The sequence below is a fragment of the Heterodontus francisci genome, chromosome 20 (assembly GCF_036365525.1).
Source record: "Heterodontus francisci isolate sHetFra1 chromosome 20, sHetFra1.hap1, whole genome shotgun sequence".
In the NCBI taxonomy this organism is placed as follows: domain Eukaryota; kingdom Metazoa; phylum Chordata; class Chondrichthyes; order Heterodontiformes; family Heterodontidae; genus Heterodontus; species Heterodontus francisci.
Genome location: NC_090390.1, coordinates 47,414,563 through 47,436,603, shown reverse-complemented (window position 1 = coordinate 47,436,603; position 22,041 = coordinate 47,414,563).

Here is a 22,041-nt window from a genome sequence, read left to right as displayed (position 1 = left end):
TTCTACAGGATTCTACCAGATCGATGGAGGCAGCAGAACCTCATCTTCAGAGCCCAATGGCCTGCTTGATGGTCACTTGGATGGAGCTATGTCAAGTGTTGTACCTCTCCTCCGCTGCATTCGAGGGTTCCTCACAGGTGTCAGAAGCCATATCTTTGAGCCTTGTCCCTGAGAATCCACCTGTGAAGGTGAGTGGGGGAATTGAAAAGCTGAAGAACCTGGAACTGTCAAAGTATGTAGGCATCATGGCTGCTTCCCTGGAAGTGGGCACACATTGGCAGGAAATGCATCCGGTGGTCGCAGACCAGTCAAGCGTTGATTGAATGGAAGCCCTTCCTATTGATGAAGGTGGCTGGCTGCTCTGTGGGAGCCTTGATGACCACATGCATGCAAGCTAGTACACCTTGCACCTGTGGGAATCCTCTATGGCCTCGAAACCGATGGTCCTCTTGACCTGACTGTCAGGGTTAGTCCGGTAGCGCACATAGTTGCCAGACCTCTTTGACAGGGCATTGGTCATCTCCTTGATGCGGCAGTGGGCTGCGGCCTGGGAGACCCCACACATGTCCCCAGTGGATCTGTGGAAAGATCCAGATACGTAGAAGTTTAGTGCCACCGTAATCTTCAGGGCCACTGGTATAGGGTTCCCCCCAAATCCCAGATGTCTCACGCCATCCTGCAGAAGGCTGCATAAGTTGGTGACAGCCTCCCTGGAGAGCTGTAGTCTTCACTGACAGTGTTGTTCGGACATTTGGAGGTAGTTGATGCGAGTCCTGTAGACTGTCTGGTGCACGCAGGCACTTCTTGGCCTGGTCGGCTACTGTTGCTCTCATTGTGGAGCTTCAGGATGAGGCGCAGCTGCCTATTGGGTCTGCCTCCATTGGAGGCACCTCAACATGCCAAGGGGATCCAAAAACATAGGGTGTATGAGACCCAAGGCAGGTGTCCTGGGCCCTTCGTATCGCTTCAGAAACAGAACCTGATGTACCTCAGAACTGAAACTTAATGATGAGCCACCGTCTTTTACAGCAGTGTGAGACATGACACACAGTAACACAGTAGTTATGAAACCCTATAATTCCCATATACACCCAACCTAAACCTTCGCAGGCCCCTGATGCACACAACCGCACATCAGCAGAGTGACAACGGCCTCAGAGCCCCCTACTTCCCCTATGCTGCAATGATCAGGATACCTCCCCATCGTGGCACTGAGACCTCTTGCCTTGGTACTGCCAGCTTTTAGTGGTCGCAAAGCTGAAGTCACATGACTGCCGCCCATCATTCACAAAATCACAGTCCACTCATTAAATCACAAATAATTACATTTAAATTCATGTTAAACAGCATTTCTGCAATTTAAAATAGGTTCCCATCGCACCAGGCTGTCAATGCCACCATGCTACTTCCCTGCCACTAGCAAAATTGGGAACCTATGTAATGCAGCTGGATTTCTGGGTGGATGGCTCCGCTGCGATTCTCTGTCCCCCATGCTACCATACCAACCTCAAACAGCCACATAAAATTCAGCCTTAAAGTGCAGCAGCAAGGTGGCTCTAGGTTCTGCTACAAATGGTGCAGCTTTGGAACAGCAGACCAGAATTGGAAAAGCAGAAGCTGTGTACTTGTACATAAAGGTAGAAAATATTGCAATAGTAGGGTGAGAGGTGTGAGGCAATGAAACCTTTTGTATGCCAGAATGAAGATTTTGAAGTTAGTATTTTTGGAAACAGGATATCAGTTGGGGGTGGTAAAGTCAAGGGTGCTGGATATGTGGAATGTTATGACCAGGTGAGCAATGTCTAGGGGTCTTTTGCTATCTTTACCTGGTCTTATTGTAACAGGTTTTAATTTTTAAACACACAGTGTTTTAAGCTCCCCTTTGTGTGAATCCTTGTTTACAGTTTCCAATTATAAGGAGCACAAACAGGCTTTCTTTGGTTTAAAGCAGAAAGATTAAATTTATTACACCTTAAACTTAATCTCTAATAAGGTTCACGCCTACGGATATACAATGCGCTCATGCCAACATGCACACGTGATATAAACATGCAAAATAGGGACAGAAAAGACCAGAAGAAAAGATAAGCAGAACAGTTTGAGGCACTATCTGCTTCTCGAGCTCGCTGTAGTCCTAGATTGGAGTTATCGTCTTGCATTTCGTTGGGGCCCAGTAATATTCTTAAAACTTTGTTCACATGGCAAACCTTTCTCTCTTTGAGTTTCATGTGTTTTTACAATATTCAGTTCTGTGGGAAGAGATGAAGCAGGCAGACAGACAGGCAGGAGAGGCTGTAATTTTTGCTTCAGTTCCAGGAGAGGTGTTTACTCCATGTGCACACGGTTTTGTCTCAGTTCAAATTCCTTTGATGGGAGTTCAAATTCAAAAAAATACTCCCAGGTTGCCCCGCAGGTTAGTCATCTGACTAGTTCCTTATATGGAATAATCTCTTCACATCCTTTGGTGGAGGTTCATATTTTTCTGCCACAGTCAGTTAGCCATGTGACTAAAACTGGTCTGACCACTTCTGTGTATGGAGAAGCAACTGCTGGATCCCCATTGTTTCAACATTGTCTGTTACCAGGGAAATGTCTTTCCAGTCAGGGCCTGCAATTTTAAGTTTTAATGTTCATGTGGTGAAATAATGTGTGCCTCAGTCTTGGCAGGTGGAGTTTTCCTGACAGTGGAGTTTGTGCAGGGTGAATGTAGAGAGGTCTGTTCTGGTTTTTCTGTATCTTGCCTGTCAAAAGATTTCTGTTGTACTCTGAAACTAATGTCAAGTTCTGTTTTGTTGTTGCCTGCACTATGATTGCAATGTAAAGGTTGACCTACTAGCTGTGGTTAGTTGGCCTCTTTGTTAAGAGGCCGGTAATGTTTAATGCAGCTTTTCTAGCCTCTTCATCATGTGAGATGCTCAGACGTCCACTATGCTGCAAATGATTTTGCAGCCTGAAACATCCATTAATTATTAACCAGGGTCTTAGACAGCCGACTTGCAGGTCTACAACTATTGCTTTGCCACTTGTTCATTGCCATAGGACTCTCGATTTTCTGGTCTCTTCTTCCAATAAAGAAAATAAATCCTGTGTGGAAATAGAGTTAAATGAAAATCATTTGTACTGAGGTAATTCCCTTTCTCATTACTCAGTTCAGTACTTCAAGACAAGCAAGTGAAGACAGCAATTTCCACTTAAAAACTGTACTCATCTGATAGCTTATCACGCCTTGGAGGACATTGTGATAAGACTGGCACAATTTATATATGAAAATATTGTTCTGTCACTTCAATCAAATAATAATTGCAGCAGAATGCTAAAATTATTTCACAGTTTTTGACAAAAATAAATTACATTGTTGTAATGGATAAAAGTAGAGGAAGAAACAGATGCATAAGACTTTATGATAAATTACTGAATTTGTGCAATCTGTTACTAGGCTCAGTAACTCCAATTCATTTCTGACTTTTTAAGGAGATTACTATCAGCACCCTTTTCAAACCATTATAAAAGCTCATGATCAAGTTCAATAAGCATTTGTTTGAATCTATTAATTATTTTACACTAAATATTTAAATAGCAAATGCTGTATCAGAGTACTAACTTGGGATAATTACTGAGCATGATAAAGCTCATGTGCAACATTAATGTATGCAGAGAAATTATACAACCACTGAAGCACATTAGGTTAATGATTACATCTGTGCTGATATTTATTCAACTCTCTCACTCTGTTGAATGAGCCCGTCAAGCCAACTTTAAAATAATGCCACCAACCTTCACAGGTTAAGATCGCTGGGTCAAGATCCTGGAACTCCCTTCCTAACAGCACTGTTGGTGTACCTATACCCCAAAGACTGCAGCGGTTCAAGAAGGCAGCTCACCACCACCTTCTCAAGGGCAATTAGGGATGGGAAATAAATGCTGGCTTGGCCTGCGACGCCCACATCCCCAGAACATATAAAGAAAAGTAATAAAACATTTCTGGAAATGTAGAAATAAAAGTATTTCACAGTAAATCATAACATCGTGTAACTAAGTTTAAAAAAAGAAACTGATAGCAGAAACTGCCTTTTAAAATTTGCGAATGGGGTAATCACAAACTCCATGAGAAACGATGACTCCAGTGTTGATAGAGTGTAGGAAGGAATATTATGTGAGGAGAGCAGCAAGCTGTGGCTGAATTGTGGTAATGTGAGGTTGGATGGATTGATGTGGAGTTTTGTGTAATAACTTTTAAAAATCAAGGCGCATTTAAGCAGAACTTCATGGTATGGTATGGTGTCCATAATAAAAGGTACCAGGTTTATTGAAGCAACCAGGATTGTTGTCCTTTATTAATACTAAAAATGCCTAACTCCCTGTGGCAGACTTCAATCACACCAGGATTATCTATATATATTTCAGTACTGGGCTGAAAGTTCCATCAAAAGTTTGCATTAAAAATGCCGTGAAATTAATTCTCTTTCCTAGCAGTCTAACTAAATGGATCAGGTATTCACAAAATTAGTTTATTCTTTCAGAATTACATAATCAGCACTCAGAAAACTATGATTATCTGCACTTAGTCATAACAGCAACTTGACAGTTAACTACTACACAGTCTGCAACCTGACATTTAATTAGTTTTGCACATCATTACAAGTTATTTAGCCAGTACTTTTATTCCCGTTAGCAACTCAACATGTATAACTCCACTGGGATGAAATCGGGAGTGCTACAGCCCTGCTAGCCCCACTCTTATTTTAGTTAAAAAATTAAAGAAAGTATGAGAAAAAGTGCCAGACTGTAAATCCATTTGAATATAACACTGGCGCTATATTTAAATAGGTTAACAATTTGTCTGGTAATTTTGTTCCTGGCAATTTTCTTTTTTATAATCAGTCTCTGAACCAGTCCAACAGGACAGCCCAATGGCCATCACAGGCTGTTATGATAAGCATCGGACTATCTCCCTGGCCTGCATTACTTACCACTCTTCCCATAGGATTTCTGCAAAATAGTCTTCTCAAATGTCCTTAATCCAATCAATTGCACTTAGGTGGATCTTCGGCCAAACTGCTAATAAGAAAGCCACTGACAGAAAATTGTGCCTTGACATCAATATGGAGAGTACATGGTGATGGCATTTGTAAAATTACTCCTTCAATCCCAGTTGATAGCCAAGGGTACAAGAAATGGCATTCACCCAACTTTTTCTGTGTGTAGTGCTTCTGATAATTCCCATATATTTATGGTGCCAATAACATATCAATAAAATACTTTGGTTGCTTATCCATGTTGATGTTTGGCAATGCAGCGTTCAGATGTATATCAGTTTTCCTGGAAGAACTACTGATGGGCATAGTAATTCCCAGGGTGCATTTAAAGTGTAACCATCAGTCAGGGAGCAGTAGTTACAGTTCAGATACTAGCCAGAACCACATACATATTGCTTGGCTCTTGTGTGGCTGCAACATCAACTGCCGTGTTCAAAATGGAGTTCTGAATACATGCATGTGCACAGAGCTCTCTCCCAACAGTTAGAAATGTAAATGCTTGGAGAAGACAGGAGAAACCTTGCTCTCTAGATATTTAAATTGAGGTAAGATAAGTTTAACGAGAGCTCAGGGGGTTCAACTGAGCACTTTGTGAACCATGTTAGATAGGAGACGTGGCATACTTTGTCAAACTGAATTGACAAGGACCACTTCTTCCAAGGGATCTCACTCTGGTTCACTTTGGACTCAGGACAAGTTCTGACTTTGGATTTGCACTGTTTAACAGTTTCATTTTGGTACAAAGCCAAAATTGCTTTGCACTAATGCTAAATTTGGAGTTTAATTGAATACTCAGTGGTTAATAACTTCAGAAACAATGGGCAAAATTGGCTTACACTAGTAGTATGAAACAGCCTCATAGTGAATCAGCAGCCCTTTTTACAAAGTGCCTCATTTTATTTTCCATTGACTTGAGTCCTATTGCAATCTGCTACAGTTTAAGTTGCTGTGATATCAGCACACAGTGCTGATCTGCGCACAACAAAAAGGTTATTGCCATCTATTTTGTTGAAACCATTTAAAAACAAGTTAAGGGCAATATATCCTAAGTATTGCTTTTCAATAAGTTAGTGGCAGTGGAAATGAATTCCTGTTAATCTTAGCACAGTTAATTTAAAGTAAATGTGGGTCAGTGAATTTCTGTGCAGACTATTTGCCCCGTGAACTAATTTCCAGTTCATTGCAGACAGAATGAAAATCTGCTCTACTTCTGACAGCTGTTAAGTTTCCTAAGTGGGATCATTTGAAGCTATCTCAGTCCAAAATTGCCCTCGGATTTGCCACTCTTGGCACTAAACCAGCAATCTTATTCTGATTATAAGGACAGATGGTGCAGAAAATTGAAATGTCACACTGGTTCAATAGTGCATGTTTTTCCTGAGACTAGAGATCTTGGTATGCTGGCATTGGATCTAACCTGTGTCAAACCTGACCGGGGAGAACTTGGATGCAAAAGTGTCAATATTGTCTGTTACCGAGCAATCTCCCTTTCTCTTACTGAATACACTGCCACAAAAACAGCTTAAAATGTACACTCTGAGAGGTGTAAAAATAACAGGGTAATAATAGTAGGGGATTTCGACTTCCCCAATATCAACTGGGATAGTCTTAGTGCAAAAGGCCTAAAGGGGGCGGAATTCTTAAAATGCATACAGGAGAGCTTTTTGAGCCAGTACGTAGATAGTCCTACAAGGGGCAATACTGGACCTAATCCTAGGGAATGAAGCTGAACAAGTGGTAGAAGTGTCAGTGGGGGAACATTTCGGGGATAGTGACCATAACTCTGTAAGATTTAAGGTAGTTATGGAAAAGGACAAAGATGGACTGAAAATAAAGGTACTGAATTGGGGGAAGACTGATTTTAAGGTGATAAAACAGGATCTGGCCAAAGTGGACTGGGAGCAGATACTTGTAAGAAAGTCGACATCAGATCAGTGTGAGTCATTCAAAGAGGGAATGGTGAGAGTTCAGAGCCAACATGTACCCATTAAGGCGAAGGGTAGGACCAACAAGTCCGGGGAACTCTGGATGTCAAAGGATTTTGAGGATTGGATCAGTAAAAAAAAGGAACCTTATGGCAGATTCAGAGCACTGAAAACAGTGGAGGCACTAGAGGAGTATAGAAAGTGTAGGGGGGTACTTAAAAAAGTAATTAGGAGAGCAAGGAGGGGACATGAAAAAACACTGGCGGGCAAGATAAAGGAAAATCCTAAGGCGTTTTATAAGTATATTAAGGGAAAGAGTAGGTGGCATACTGAAAACCAGAATTTGATCTCAAAATATACGTAATTTGAGTTAAAAAATTAATAAATGTGGAGAGGATTACTTTGGTCATTAAATGCAGCAACTATGTGAATGCATTCCTGAAGATTTCCTCTCATCAGTAATTTCTATCAAAGCCATAAATGTTTGTCAGTTCATTGAAATATCAACCGAACAAACCTTTGAGTGCAATTACAATAGCACTATACATGGCATCTAAAACAATTCTTCCTGCATGATGACAAGGCAGAAATAAAGCAAAATTTGGTTCTACCTTATTAAGATATATGTTGAATATTTGTGCTTTTTTAACTTCAAGCTACTGTTGTAGTGCTAAAGCAAGAAGGTAAGAAACTGCCTTGTACTAATACATTAGCGGAGAAGTATAAAAATCAGAAAATATAAAACAAATAATATCAATTTTACAACACACCCCATACAGTGGGTATGTGAGGCATGTTATATAAGAGAAGCAGAAAATGAATAACTTTTTCACCAATTACTTCAGTCTCTTTCTCTCCTACTTCCATTATACAGCTCTGTCACTTAGTTCCATCATTTGTTCTATCAGCTATTTCTTTTATATGTTATATTACTTTGCATCTTATTCTGTCACAGTTCTACAGTTATTATTGTTAAATACTTCAATTCCATAATTCTGCTACACATTTCCATCTTGTTATCTGTCTTTGCTGATTAGTTCTGCTGTCTTGTTCTGCTGAGTCATTCTGTGGGTTGGTTCTTAAAGTCCTATCTTCAGCTAATGATTTCTGTGGATTGGTGTTTAAGAATCTACTTGTTCTGCTGATTACAGTTAGAGCTCCATACTCCCCAGCTCTCCACAATTGCTGTATTTCTGTGGATTCGTTTGTCAATTAGTTTTATCGATCATTTATGGTGATTAGCTTTTGCAGCTCCAAATTAGTTCTGTCATTGTTTGCTAATTAGTTAGTTGGTTTTGACTGTTTTGAGGGAAATAATTACATTTTTGTTGTGAATCGATTTTTTTGTGGCTGTCACACTTATGACATTTTTTTGCCACAGTACTTTATACAGATTGGCTGATACATAGCAACTGGTGTATGTTGTGCATGAAGTTTTGCTGTTTAATTTTTTGGTCATTGTGAAACTGGTGTGTTTTTTTATTTTGTTTTTGTGAATTTTGTTTTAATATTTTGCCTTTGCCACCAATGTATTCGAAAGCATATTGGTTTAGGTAGTGTCTGTAAACCTATACATTGCCCCCCCAAAAATCTCCAAGGTCCAGTTTGTGGTGCACAGTTTTCTAATGCCAAACAGTCCAATCCTGTTATTTGTGTGAATGACATGTTTAATTTTTGATGCTGCACAGGAGACTTTTGCGATAAAATGTAAAAAAAACACAAAGGAAGTGAAACATTGTCCGTGAGAAATAAACAACTGCAATTTGAGAAAAAGTCCCTAGTGCCTTCACTGACATTGTTCTGTTAGTAGCTGAAATAATCTAAGCAGAGCAGGTAGAAAACTGTTATTTTTTTTCAATAACTGTATATGAACCACTTGGTTGTTGGGTCCTAATTTTAGCAATTTGGAGCAATGCTTAGAAAATTACTTTATGTCATCAACTAGAATAAGCAGGCCTTCATTTATATAAAAGTTTTGGGTTTGACAATCACATTTCAAATAATACACTGACCTGGATTCTCCTCCTATTGGAGGGGGGAGGGTGCAATGGCATGGTGGGAGAGTGGCGTTTGTGGCTGGCTGATTTCAATGCTTGCCTCTGTGAAACCACAACTAACACACTGTATTTTCAATTAGAATCTTCATGAACCATGCAGCACAGTTTGGTGGTCAGAAAACTTCCCTTCATTGGCTTACCCCAGCTGGGAAGCAGGGGATTACAGTACTGGTACTGCCTTTAATAGAGAAAAATTACTTTTCAACAAGAAGAAAGAGCCTTACGGGTGTCAGGAAGGGCCCCCAGATTTTTCACAGAATTTGTGGAGGTGCTACTAGCTGAAGTGAGGGCCATCAGTTACCATCTAATGGGCGCTGAGGGAAAAAGTCCCATCAGGCAGTGGTGCAGCCTGTCAGAAGTGATTTGGAAGAGGCAGCGTAGTCTCCACCAGCCCAAGAATAGCCATATATTTCAGAAAGAGGTTAAGTGACCTCACAAGGGTAGTCAAGGTAATTTAGCATCTGAAATAAAAACAAGAAATGATGGAAGTACCCAGCAGGTCTGGCAGCATCTGTACAGAGAGAAGCAGAGTTAACGTTTCAGGTCAGAGACCCTTCTTTAAACTGGCACCTGGTCTGGTGTCAATATACATCCTCTACCATTCAAACAGTTTCACTTTCCACCTTACCTATCCTATGCTTTCTTTCCCAGCACCTGGGCATCTGTTCTTCAAAAAGTAATCTTCCCAAGTGCCTTCTTTTTTCAAAACCATTGTCTCCACTCACTTTGTCTGTCACGAGGACATTTAAAGGGACAAGGCATTTTCACCTCATCATCATGGCATGCATGACCGAGATGGGACTAGTCTCCATGACACTCACAGGCCTGTAACATTTTCTTCTCTCCCTCCAAAGGAAAACATAGTATATAACTGAAAGACAATTTAGGAAAGTCCACTTTCGTTGATTGCCCTGAGTCCATAGAAAGAGGCATTATTAGATTTATGAGGCAGAGGTTCAGGAGAGCTGGTAAGAGATGGTGAGCTCGTAGGTAAGCTAGAATGGAAGGTTGGAAAAGGCAGATCATATTTAAGTTCCATTTCTTGTGTTTTCTCAAAGTATTGCAATGCCCTTACACTCACCCAAAATTTCTCCAAGGGCAAATGTCAACATGCGCAAAGCTAAACAAACTTTTCTGTATTTCACATCATAGGGAGTGTCTTGAAGGAAGAGACTAGCCACTGCAATGACTGCCCAGGTACTTTCAGATCCATGACTACTGCTTCACCCTCCTTTCCTGTACTTTGACATCTTACCTGCACCGACATCAACACAGAGACACCTACCCGTGTAGAATTGGACAGTCAGAAAGATTGCCTCTAGATGAGTCACTGAGCGTCAGTCTGAATGAAGACCTGAGAATGGAAGGAAATATTGCTCTTCAATGGAGAAGACTAGCAATCTAGATCTGAAGTACCTAGTTGATTTGGGAACATCAATCTAATTTGGAGGCAGTGGAGACAGTTTCCATGCATATGGTTGAGATGATGGATTAGTGGGAGGAGACTAACATCTGCTTTTGTCACACATTGCAAGAATTTTCCCACAACATGCAGAACACCTTGGAGACTGCATCATTCCACTAGAATACTGCAGCATTAGGACACCAGGAAGTGCTTCCAAAGGATGTTGTTGGCTTCAAGAGTGGAAGATAATAATGCTTCAAGAATTGTCGTGAGGGTCAGAGATGGTGAGCTCGTAGATAAGCTAGAATGGAAGGTTGGAAAAGGCAGGAGAAGGTTTATCATATTTAAGTTCCATTTCCTGTGTTTTCTCAAAGTATTGCAATGCCTTTACACTCACCCAAAATTTCTCCAAGGGCAAATGTCACCATGCGCAAAGCTAAACAAACTTTTCTGTATTTCACATCATAGGGAGTGTCTTGGAGGAAGAGGCTAGCCACTGCAATGACTGCCCAGGTACTTTCAGATCCTATACCTCTGCCTAATACATCTGTACAAGACTACCAAGACATCATTTGGACAATTCAGTCTGTGATGATTCACATCAGTAGTTGCAAGAAGTAGGAACAGATATTGCTGTCTCTCCAAAGAATGGCAATGACCTTAATGCCCCCGCCAATGCCTTCACATAAGGGTGCTTAAAACCTGGGCTAGGCACTCCAGGCTGGTACATACACCAGGCCATTGGAAGCTGGTGCCACTGGGCCAACAGCCACCCTGAGACAAGAGTCACCTTAGATCTCTAAAGCTTGAGGCTAACAATCCTAGCCACCGTAGCTCAACCTCATCTCACTCAGGAGCCCTATATAGGACCAAAAGATTAGGAACTAGAGTAAGTTAACTGGAACAGAGCACTGTCACATTGTTAAGAAGTAGCTATAGAAAGGGAAATTAGATTTTATTTCCACTTCCTGGTGAATGTTGTTTAAAATAACCACAGGATGATCATTTAGTGTTGCCATTTTATTTCTGTGTATGAAGATATTAGGGAAATGTAGACTTCTGTTTTATTAAAGGACATAAGTAGAGGTCTTAGAAAGTGAGGGACTTTGTGAGAGTGTGTCTGGAAGATAGGCAAGAACAGGCAGCTGTGAAGTGACTTTACTTGGTATGTCACCCTTTATTGAACGTTCTAAACTATCAGTTCTTCTATCTTTTGCTCAGGTTCCTGCCTCACTTTTTCTGTTTCTTTTCCATCTTCTTCATCCTGCGTATGCTGTGGATTTGCCAAGAAAGATTTTATTGGTCTGCACACCCTGATGAGTCACAGTTTATGTGTACAAAGGAGATATCTTTGATTTTAACTGACTCCAAGAATCTCTAATCTGGCCTCTTCAATGTATCATTATCTTCCTCCACTTTGTAAAATCAAAACAAAAATTCGCATTGCGAAATCCTTGTGTAGAGGCAGTAGCCTTTGAAAACACATTTTAGTCTGCCCCAAAACTGTTCCGAAACAAATAGCACACATTGGATAAATCCTGGCCGTTTTATGTAAAGCACCAATAAATTTTGACTGAACCATCCAAATTGTCAATTAATCTTAATAAAAGCAAAGCAATAAAATTCTGTTATTTCCTGCAGTCTCTTCTGACCTTAAGATTATTGAGTTAACAAAGGAAGGAATCAAGAAAGTACCAATTGCAACAACAATGAAATCTGTCTAACCTCAAGACCCACTTAGACCATTTCCCCATAAGTAGAACCTGAGCCTGAAAGTAACATGTCAGAATAGCTAACACATAATACAACCATGGTCCAGACTCCATGCTATCTATAAGCAATAGCACAGAGTTCCGAAGAAGGGTCACTGACCCGAAACGTTAACTCTGCTTCTCTTTTCACAGATGCTGCCAGACCTGCTGAGTGGTTCCAGCATTTCTTGTTTTTATTTCAGATTTCCAGCATCCGCAGTATTTTGCTTTTATTTTAGCACAGGAAATCACCCTGCCTCAAAATTCTGATTGCACCAGTGGCTGAAGTGAAACACAGTAGAAACTTTTAGATCAAGATGCTGAACCCATCCTATCTTGTTGGATTACTGTCATGCATGAGGCATATTAATTTCACCACCTGGACATTAAATTTCAAACTGTTGTTGAAGTGAAGAAAGGACTTGCTTTAAAAAAATTGCCAGATCTTGGCTGGAAAGATATTTGCATATTAACAGACAGTGTTTGGAAGGACAATGTGGCCATCTCCTGACATATTCAACCCACAATGGAGTTTTGATCACCAGACATTGAAGGTGGGGGAGTTTGCATTCCAGGTTGACTGCTAAGATGGCCAAATACACAAATGGACATGGTCAACCCAGCTAGTCACATGACTAAGCTGCTGGGCAACCTGAGTTTTTTGAATTTGTACAAACAGTTTGGGCAGAAAGCAGAATGCCCCTGGACTGAGAAGATCTCTCCTGGCTGGCTCGCCACAGCCTCTCCTGTCTGCCTGCTCCCATCTCTTTCTCACAAGCCTCTGAATCCACTGAAGACACATGAACCCCAAGAGAGAAAAGTCTCCTATGGCGAACAAGGTTTAAGAAGAATACTGGGCCCCAACGAAAAGCAAGATCTACCTACAATCAAGGACTCTACAGTGAACTCGAAGACCCGTAACTAAAACTCTTCTGATATTGCTTCAAACATTTCCGCTTTATTTCTTCTGCTCTTTTCTGTCTCTTTTTGCATGTGTATATCACATATGCATGCTAGCGTGGGCACATCCTGTATCTGTAGGCGTCAACAAATTAGAGTTTAAGTTTAATAAATTTCAACTTTTCTTCTTTAAACCTAAGAAAGCCTGTTTGTGCTGGTTTCTTTGCCTTATAATTGGAAAGCGGTGAATGAGGATTCACCAAGGAGCAGCTAAAAACACTATGTGTTTAAAATTAAACCCTGTTATGGTAAGATCAGGTGAAGGCTAAAAGGGATCCCTAGATACGCTCAGCTGATGAGTCAGTACTCCTCTATGTTGAACAGCACTTGGAGGAAGCACTGAGGGTTGCAAGGGCACAGAATGTACTCTGGGTGGGGGACTTCAATGTCCATCACCAAGAGTAGCTCGGTAGCACCACTACTGACCAAGCTGGCCGATTCCTAAAGGCCATATCTGCTAGACTGGGTATGCGGCTGATGGTGAAGAACCAACAAGAGGGGAATACATACTTGAAATTGTCCTCACCAATCTGCCTGCCGCAGATGCATCTGTCCATGACAGTATTGGTAGGAGTGACCACCGCACAGTCCTTGTGGAGACGAAGTCCCGCCTTCACATTGAGGATACCCTCCTTCATGTTGTGTGGCACTACCACCGTGTTAAATGGGATAGATTTTGAACAGATCTAGTTATGCAAAACTGGGCATCCATGAGGCACTGTGGGCCATCAGCAGCAGCAGAATTGTACTCAAACGCAATCTGTAACCTCATGGCCCGGCATATCCTCAACTCTACCATTACCATCAAGCCAGGAGACCAACCCTGGTTCAATGAAGAGTGCAGGAGGGCATGCCAGGAGCAGCACCAGGCATACCTCAAAATGAGGTGTCAACCTGATGAAGCCACAACATAGGACTATCAGCATACCAAACTGCGTCAGCAGCATGCGATAGACAGAGCTAAGCGATCCGATAACCAATGGATCAGATCTAAGCTCTGCAGTCCTTCCACATCCAGCGGTGAATGGTGGTGGACAATTAAACAACTAACTGGAGGAGGTGGCTCCACAAATATATCCATCATCAATGACGGGGGAGCCCAGCACATCAGTGCGAAAGATAAGGCTGAAGCATTTGCAACAATCTTCAGCCAGAAGTGCCGAGTTGATGATCCATCTTGGCCTCCTCCTGAAGTCCCCAGCATTGCAGATGCCAGACTTCAGCCAATTCCATTCACTCTGCATGATATCAAGAAATGACTGAAGGCACTGGATACTGCAAAGGCTATGGGCTCTGACAATATTCCGGCAATAGTACTGAAGACCTGTGCTCCAGAACTTGCCGCGCCCCGAGCCAAGCTGTAGCATTACAGCTACAACACTGGCATCTACCCGGCAAAAAGGAGGACAAGTCCAACCTGGCCAATTACCGCCCCATCAGCCTACTGTCAATCATCGGTAAAGTGATGGAAGGAGTCATCAACAGTGCCATCAAGCGGCACTTGCTTCGCAATAACCTGCTCAGTGACACTCAGTTTGGGTTCTGCCAGGGCCATTCAGCTCCTGACCTCATTACAGCCTTGGTTCAAACATGAACAAAAGAGCTGAACTCAAGAGGTGAGGTGAGAGTGACTGCTCTTGACATCAAGGCAGCATTTGACCGAGTATGGCATCAAGGAGTCCTAGCAAAACTAAGGTAAATGGGAATCAGGGGGAAAACCCTCCACTGGCTGGAGTCATTCCTAGCGCAAAGGAAGATGGTTGTGGTTGTTGGAGGTCAATCATCTGAGCTCCTGGACATCACTGCAGGAGTTCCTCAGGGTAGTGTCCTAGGCCCAACCATCTTCAGCTACTCCATCTTCATCAATGACCTTCCTTCAATCATAAGGTCAGAAGTGGGGATGTTCGCTGATGATTGCGCAATGTTCAGCACCATTCGTGACTCCTCAGATACTGAAGCAGTCCATGTAGAAATGCAGCAAGACTTGGACAATATCCAGGCTTGGGCTAATAAGTGACAAGTAACATTCGCGCCACACAAGTGCCAGGCAATGACCATCTCCAACAAGAGAGAATCTAACCATCTCCCCTTGACATTCAATGGCATTACCATCGCTGAATCTCCCACTATCAACATCCTGGGGGCTACCATTGACCAGAAACTGAACTGGAGTAGCCATATAAATACCGTGGCTACAAGAGCCGGTCAGAGGCTAGGAATCCTGCAGCGAGTAACTCACCTCCTGACTCCCCAAAGCCTGTCCACCATCTACAAGGCACAAGTCAAGAGTGTGATGGTACTCTCCACTTGCCTGGATTGGTGCAGCTCCAACAACACTCAAGCAGCTCGACACCATCCAGGACAAAGCAGCCCGCTTGATTGGCACCCCATCGACAAACATTCACTCCTTCCACCACCGATGCACAGTGGCAGCAGTGTGTACCATCTACAAGATGCACTGCAGCAACGCACCAAGGCTCCTTAGACAGCACCTTCCAAACCAGCAACCTCTACCAACTAGATGGACAAGGGCAGCAAATACAAGGGAACACTACCACCTGCAAGTTCCCCTCCAAGTCACAAACCATCCTGACTTGGAACTATATCGCTGTTCCTTCACTGTCGTTGGGTCAAAATCCTGGAACTCCCTTCCTAACAGCACTGTGGGTGTACCTACCCCACATGGACTGCAGTGGCTCAAGAAGGCAGAATGAATTAAAAAAAAACCTTTCCCACCTGGTCGTAACAATAAGTTCATCTTTATTGTTGTGGGAGCTCCACTTGAGCTGCTGAGGACACTTTGTGGGCTGAAGAATTCTTTAGCTCAGATTGCTCAGAAAGATAATTGATCCCCTTCAAGGCCAGTGACCTTTCCTTTCTAAAGTTTTGGGGCTTCAGCGGAATAAAGCTAATTCACAGTTGGCAAAAATCTGTTGACAGTTTATGAGGGTTTTTTAATTCTTTCATGAGATGTGGGCATCGTTGGCAAGGCCAGCATTTGTTGCCTATCCCTAATTGCCCTTGAGAAGGTTGTGGGTCTATTGGGCATAACTCTTAGGGTAGTCTGGGAACTCCTGCAGACACTCCCCCTTGATGTGGAGATGGGGCAGGTGAAAGAATGTCCCACACCCTCCTGCTGGAAAATGGCTGTCTTGAAAAATCAGGGTGAGTCAGGTCGTGTCACATATTTGTCAGGAGAGAAACCTACTCTTTGGCAATGAGCTCAGTAGACTATCTAAAGGGAGTGTAAATGCACAAGGGAGAGAGAAGGCCCTGGTATTATAAGAATGCATTGTATTTAGCTTGGTTTATACTTACAACCATCATCCTCTCCTTGTTTTGAAGTGCTTCACTATATAACTATTAACATGCAATACTGCAAAATACTCGTCACTTCTCCTTCACATCAAGCTGTGCCTTCCTCACAGTCTTAAGTGGTGGAGGGTGGCACCAGTGTAGCCCACAGCTTGTTACAGCCACAGTCAGAGCTGTGTGCAATTCTTCCCTATGTTGTTGAATTCACAAATCATCAAGGAATCTCCAGCAAGCACCATGTTAGATATTAATTCCTTCATGGTGGAACTCTGCAGTTTTTCTGGCTACATTCGTGCGACCTCCCACAGGCTACACACCAGACCCCTGCCCACCTCCCTCCACCCACTGCCACGAGCCCTTACAGGTCAAGAAAGACCTCCCTTTATTCCTCAGATAGACAAACTGGTCGGATTGATTAAATATTTATGTGACGGATATTATTTGAAAAGGCATGATTTGTTCTCCTCCTCTGTGTTATATGTCAGAACTACTACCTGGGTATGATGATTATTGATTAAGATAAAAAAGCAATAGCTGTGAAATTTACCTAATAAATATGCAGCATGCTGCCAACCAAACTGCCTGAAAAAGAGCTCAAAAATTTCTTGGGAAAAATATATTTTATATGCGCTAAGGAATGGTAAGTTGGAAATGCTGTCGAATAACTCTCAGTGAAGGTTAGATGGAGGTTAAAGGCAGTACAGAGGAAGAAGTAGGCTGCAAAATAATCAATTTATGTGGATAGAGAAGAACTGGATGATGAAGAGAGATTGGTGAGTAATTAATGAACAGCTGTCTCAGGTTGATTGAATTCTAATTAATTTTAAATGCTTAGTTTACAGAAATGAGTGTAATTATTATATAACATTCCAGGAAAGATTATTGTATTTTCTGTTAAAGGACATCTGCACATTTCTTTAATAAGCAGAATTGTACCTGTGCAGAGAAATTGATGTTTCTATTTAGTTTCAGCCAGTGCAACTCATGCGGCTAGTAATTTGCACAGAAAGGTTTTGAGAATACCATTCAAGTCCATAGTTAACAACAATCAGAGTGCATTTTGCTCAAACCTCAAGGTAGGTTTATTCTGGTGAAGAGATTAATATGTATTCATTCTGAAGTGTCTATAAATAATTAATACCTGTGTTTAAAGTGGTCTTCCGGCACAGCTGAACAATGTTACAGAAACAAAATAGGTTGGGAGTTTAATTGCCTTGTAATGATCACCTTGTTGCTAATTGAGCTTGGTCACACTCTTTATAGATGCAAAAATGTAATTGTTCTGCAGTTTACAATTGTAGAGAGGGTGATTTTTGACTTGCAACTGCCTTGGTTTTGGATCATAGCAGGACGGTAGAGGAATGAAAATCCGGTGGAAATCAGTTCTGATCAGCCAAGATGAGGTAGGAGTTTGAAATTGGTTTCTCCCATTAGACGAGCTGCCTGTGGCCGAGTGAACAGCAGCAGCTGTTCACCTTGAGTGTGCAGATGAGGCCCATAGACCAATTCCCATTGATCATCATGCCTTTTACTTCGAGCGTGTGCTGCCTCTGCAGTGTCCAGTCTGGGCCCAGACTGTATTCTACTCCATGTCTGTTTTGGGACTTTTCTGTATCTAAAAAAACTTGGACAATTTTTTGTGAATTACTCTGATTTTTTAAATTCCTTCTGTACCTGACAAAAAGCAAGAAGCAAATAAGATAATTTATCACAGTCAAAACTATTTGGGCTGGAGTTTTGTTATGGGGTCAGGAACCTGCCACCTGTAACAATTCAGGATCTCAACTCCGTGTCATGTCAGTGCTATTTTTAAATGCAAAACACTTAATTAGCCTGGGTGCGAGTCCAGCAACTAATTAGAGATGTTGGAAGCATCCTGGAGGTAGGAACAGGTCACTGAGGGCAATACATAAGCACATACGAACATAAGAATTAAGAGCAGGAGAAGACCATTTGGTCCCTCAAGTTACTCCGCCATTTGATGAGATCACGGCTGATCTGATTGTGGCCTCAACTCTACTTTCCTGCCTACCTGCTATAACCTTTGACTCCCTTGTCAATCAAGAATCTATCTAACTCGGCTTTAAAAATATTCAATGACCCTGCCTCTACTGCTCTCTGGGGAAGAGAATTCCAACTTAATTGGGAGACCCTTTATTTTTAAACTGTGTCCCCTAGTTCTAATCTCTCCCATAAGGAGAAACATCCTTTTAGCATCCATCCTGTCAAGTCCCCTCAGGATCTTACATGATTCAATAAGATCGCCTCTCTTTCTTCTAAACTCCAATGGATATGGGCCCAACCTGTCCAACGCTAACCCCTTCATCCCAGGAATCAGTTGAGTGAACCTTCTCTGAACTGCTTGAAATGCAATTATACTCTTTCTTAAGTAAGGAGACCACAACCGTATGGAGTACTTCAATGTGGTCTCACCAATGCCCTGTACAACTGTAGCAAAACTTCCCTATTTTTATATTCCATTCCCTTTACAATAAATGACAACATTCCATTTTTCTTCCTAATCACTTGCTGTACCTGCATACTAAACTTTTTGTGAATCATGTACCAGTTCACCCAGATCCCTCTGTACCTCAGAGTTCTGCAATCTCTCTCTATTTAATTAATATATTGCTTTTCTATTCTTCCTGCCAAAGTGGACAAGTTCACATTTTCAGACATTATACAGCATCTGCCAAATTTTTGCCCACTCACTTTAACTATCTATATCCCTTTGCAGACTCTTTATGTCCTCTTTGCAACTTATTCTCCTACCTATCTTTGTGTCATCAGCAAATTTTGCAACCATACATTCAGTCCTTCATGCAAATCATCGATATAGATTGTAGATGACTGGGCTTGGTGTTGCCTCCTGTGATGCAACACCAGGGAGATCGGAGGGCCTCTGTGGGTATGCACATGCGTCCCAGGTGGCACCACGTTTCTCTGATGCCTCCCTGGAGGCACTAATTGATGCATTATTTATTTATTTAATTTATTTATTTAGAGATACAGCACTGAAACAGGCCCTTCGGCCCACTGAGTCTGTGCCGACCAACAACCACCCATTTATACTAATCCTACATTAACCCCATATTCTCTACCACATCCCCACTATTCTCCTACCACCGAGCTACACTAGGGGCAATTTACAATGGCCAATTTACCTACCAACCTGCAAGTCTTTTGGCTTGTGGGAGGAAACCGGAGCACCCGGAGAAAACCCACGCAGACACAGGGAGAACTTGCAAACTCCACACAGGCAGTACCCAGAATTGAACCCGGGTCGCTGGAGCTGTGAGGCTGCGGTGCTAACCACTGCGCCACTGTGCCGCCCGTTAAGGGTCATAGTGGAAAATAGCTCTGTATGCTGGAAGGTCCAGAGAATAACCCTCATCCCTCAGCAACCACCCACGGTGTCTGGATGTGGGTCTGAAGAGGTGTGGCACCTGGACTCTCACAAGAAAAATGAATCACGACAGCTGTCTGGGAACTGGTGCAGACCTGCAAGATTCGCTTCCTGTGGTCACAGACGTGCTGGACATTCAATGAGTGGTAGTCCTTTCTGGCTGGCTGGTCTGTCGGTGCCTTCATGGCTATGTGGGTGCAATCGATGATCCCCCTGGACCTAAGAGAATCCAGCGATGGTCTCAAAACCCAAAGCCCTCTGTGCCTGCGCTGGCCTATCTGTGTCAAAGTGCATGTATTTCCCTGCCCTCTGGAAAATGGCATCCATGACCTGCCTGATGGTGTGATGAGCTGCCGATTGTGGGATATCACCAAGGTCTGCAACAGATCCCTGGTTGCATAGACGTTTAGGGCAACGGTGACCTTGACGACTGCAGGTAATTGATTGCTATGGGGGCCGCGAGGCCTCAGGTCATCAAAGAACAAATATTCAAGACCATCTGCCTGGAGAGGCGTAGCCTCCTACGGCACTGGCACTTTGTCATTTGCAGGTGGCCGACTCTTGAGCAGTAGACCCAATGTCTTGGGTAGCACCTTCCTCCCCTTGCAGCCCCCTGCTGTGCTGCTCTGGCCTCCTGCTGTCCAGGAGGTTGCATCTCACCCTGGCTGCACTGTCCAATGTCAGAGTAGCCTGTTCCCATCTGAACTCCCTCAGCTGGGCTGGGGTGTGTGTACACCAGGCCTTCCCCTGCTGACCCCAGGTACCCAGATGAGGCCAGCGGGCTAACGTCCCTTCTGGATTTCTACCACTCAGCACTCACCACTGAGAAAAGCAAGTCTTACAGCTACAGTAATGGCTACTCTGTGGCACTTTTAGAGCAGCTGAACTTTATTTTGTGCCTCTGCATTATTTTGATCAGCATTTCCCATAGCTCTCATGGCCTTCTGTGCTGTTCACACCTTCTACTCGTGTTCTAGACATGGCAGACTGGATTTTATGGGCCCCCCCTGAGGCGAGATCAGAGGCGGGGAAGGGGGCGGGCCCATAGAATCACAACGAGAGGCAGGTGGGGGGGGAGGGGGATGGGTGTGTGGGCCAGAGGGCCCGTCGCCTCCCCGTAATCAGCCATTTTGCCGGGGTGGGATAGGCTGATGACAACCTTCCCAGAGGCCTCTGCCACATGGGGAGGACACCTTTAATACGAGATGCCCTCCCTGTGGGCTTGGGGTGGGGGAGGGTCCCTCTTCTGTCGGCAATCTGTGGCCCATGGAGGACCCCTGCCACCAAAACCTCCACTCCACGGACTCCCCTCGCTCTGGACTTCACACCCACCCTCCCAACCCCTTCACCGGGGACTCCTGGACTGGCCCTGGTGATCGCGCCTCACTTACCTGAGGTCCGGGGCTCCAGTGCTCAAGTACTGGGCCTGAGTCCAAGGCCTCTGCAGTACCTGCAGTGGCCACCACCCACGGTGACTGGCCATCGGCTCTTGGAGGCAGCATCCCTATCTTTAAAGGGACGGAGATCCTGGCGCCGAGCACTTGAGCCCGAACAGTGGAAGATAGTGCTGGGGGTCTCAAAAAGGCCGAGGCAGGAATCCCCCCACCCCTGGCCTTTTCATCCCAGCATCAGGAGCCCCACTATTGCCACAAAATCCAGTCGGGCGTTTTTCCCGTTGCCTTCCTTTGAAAACTGCTGCTCCAGCTAATGCCCTCTGTTAAACACACACAGCTGAACATGCATTCAGCAACAGGAAAGGCACCTCACCAGTGCTATTCAAAGGGATCATTAACTATTTTCAGGTTAGTTGCTGATTGATTTCTATTGGCTATTGCTGAGTTTGTCTAAGTGTTTAGCGGTTTGTACAGTTATTTAAAGTTGCTGAGGCCTACAGAAAGTGATGAGGCATGTGCTGAAGGACTTGATCCTGACTTGATTCTGCACAAGCCACATGCTCCCAGCTATGGGTGCAATCGTTTTCCACCCACCTTGAACTACAGCATGACAGGGAGAATGAGCAGAGATGACAAGCTACTGGAAGAGGGAGGAGGAGAAGGAGGAGGGGAAGGGCTCTCAGCTGGAGGCCATTTCCACCCAGAATGCTCAGGGAGCAATTTTCTTACCTCAACCTTAGTGAGGAACAGTGGAGGGAATTTATTCCTGGTGGCAGGGGTTTAGACGTACGG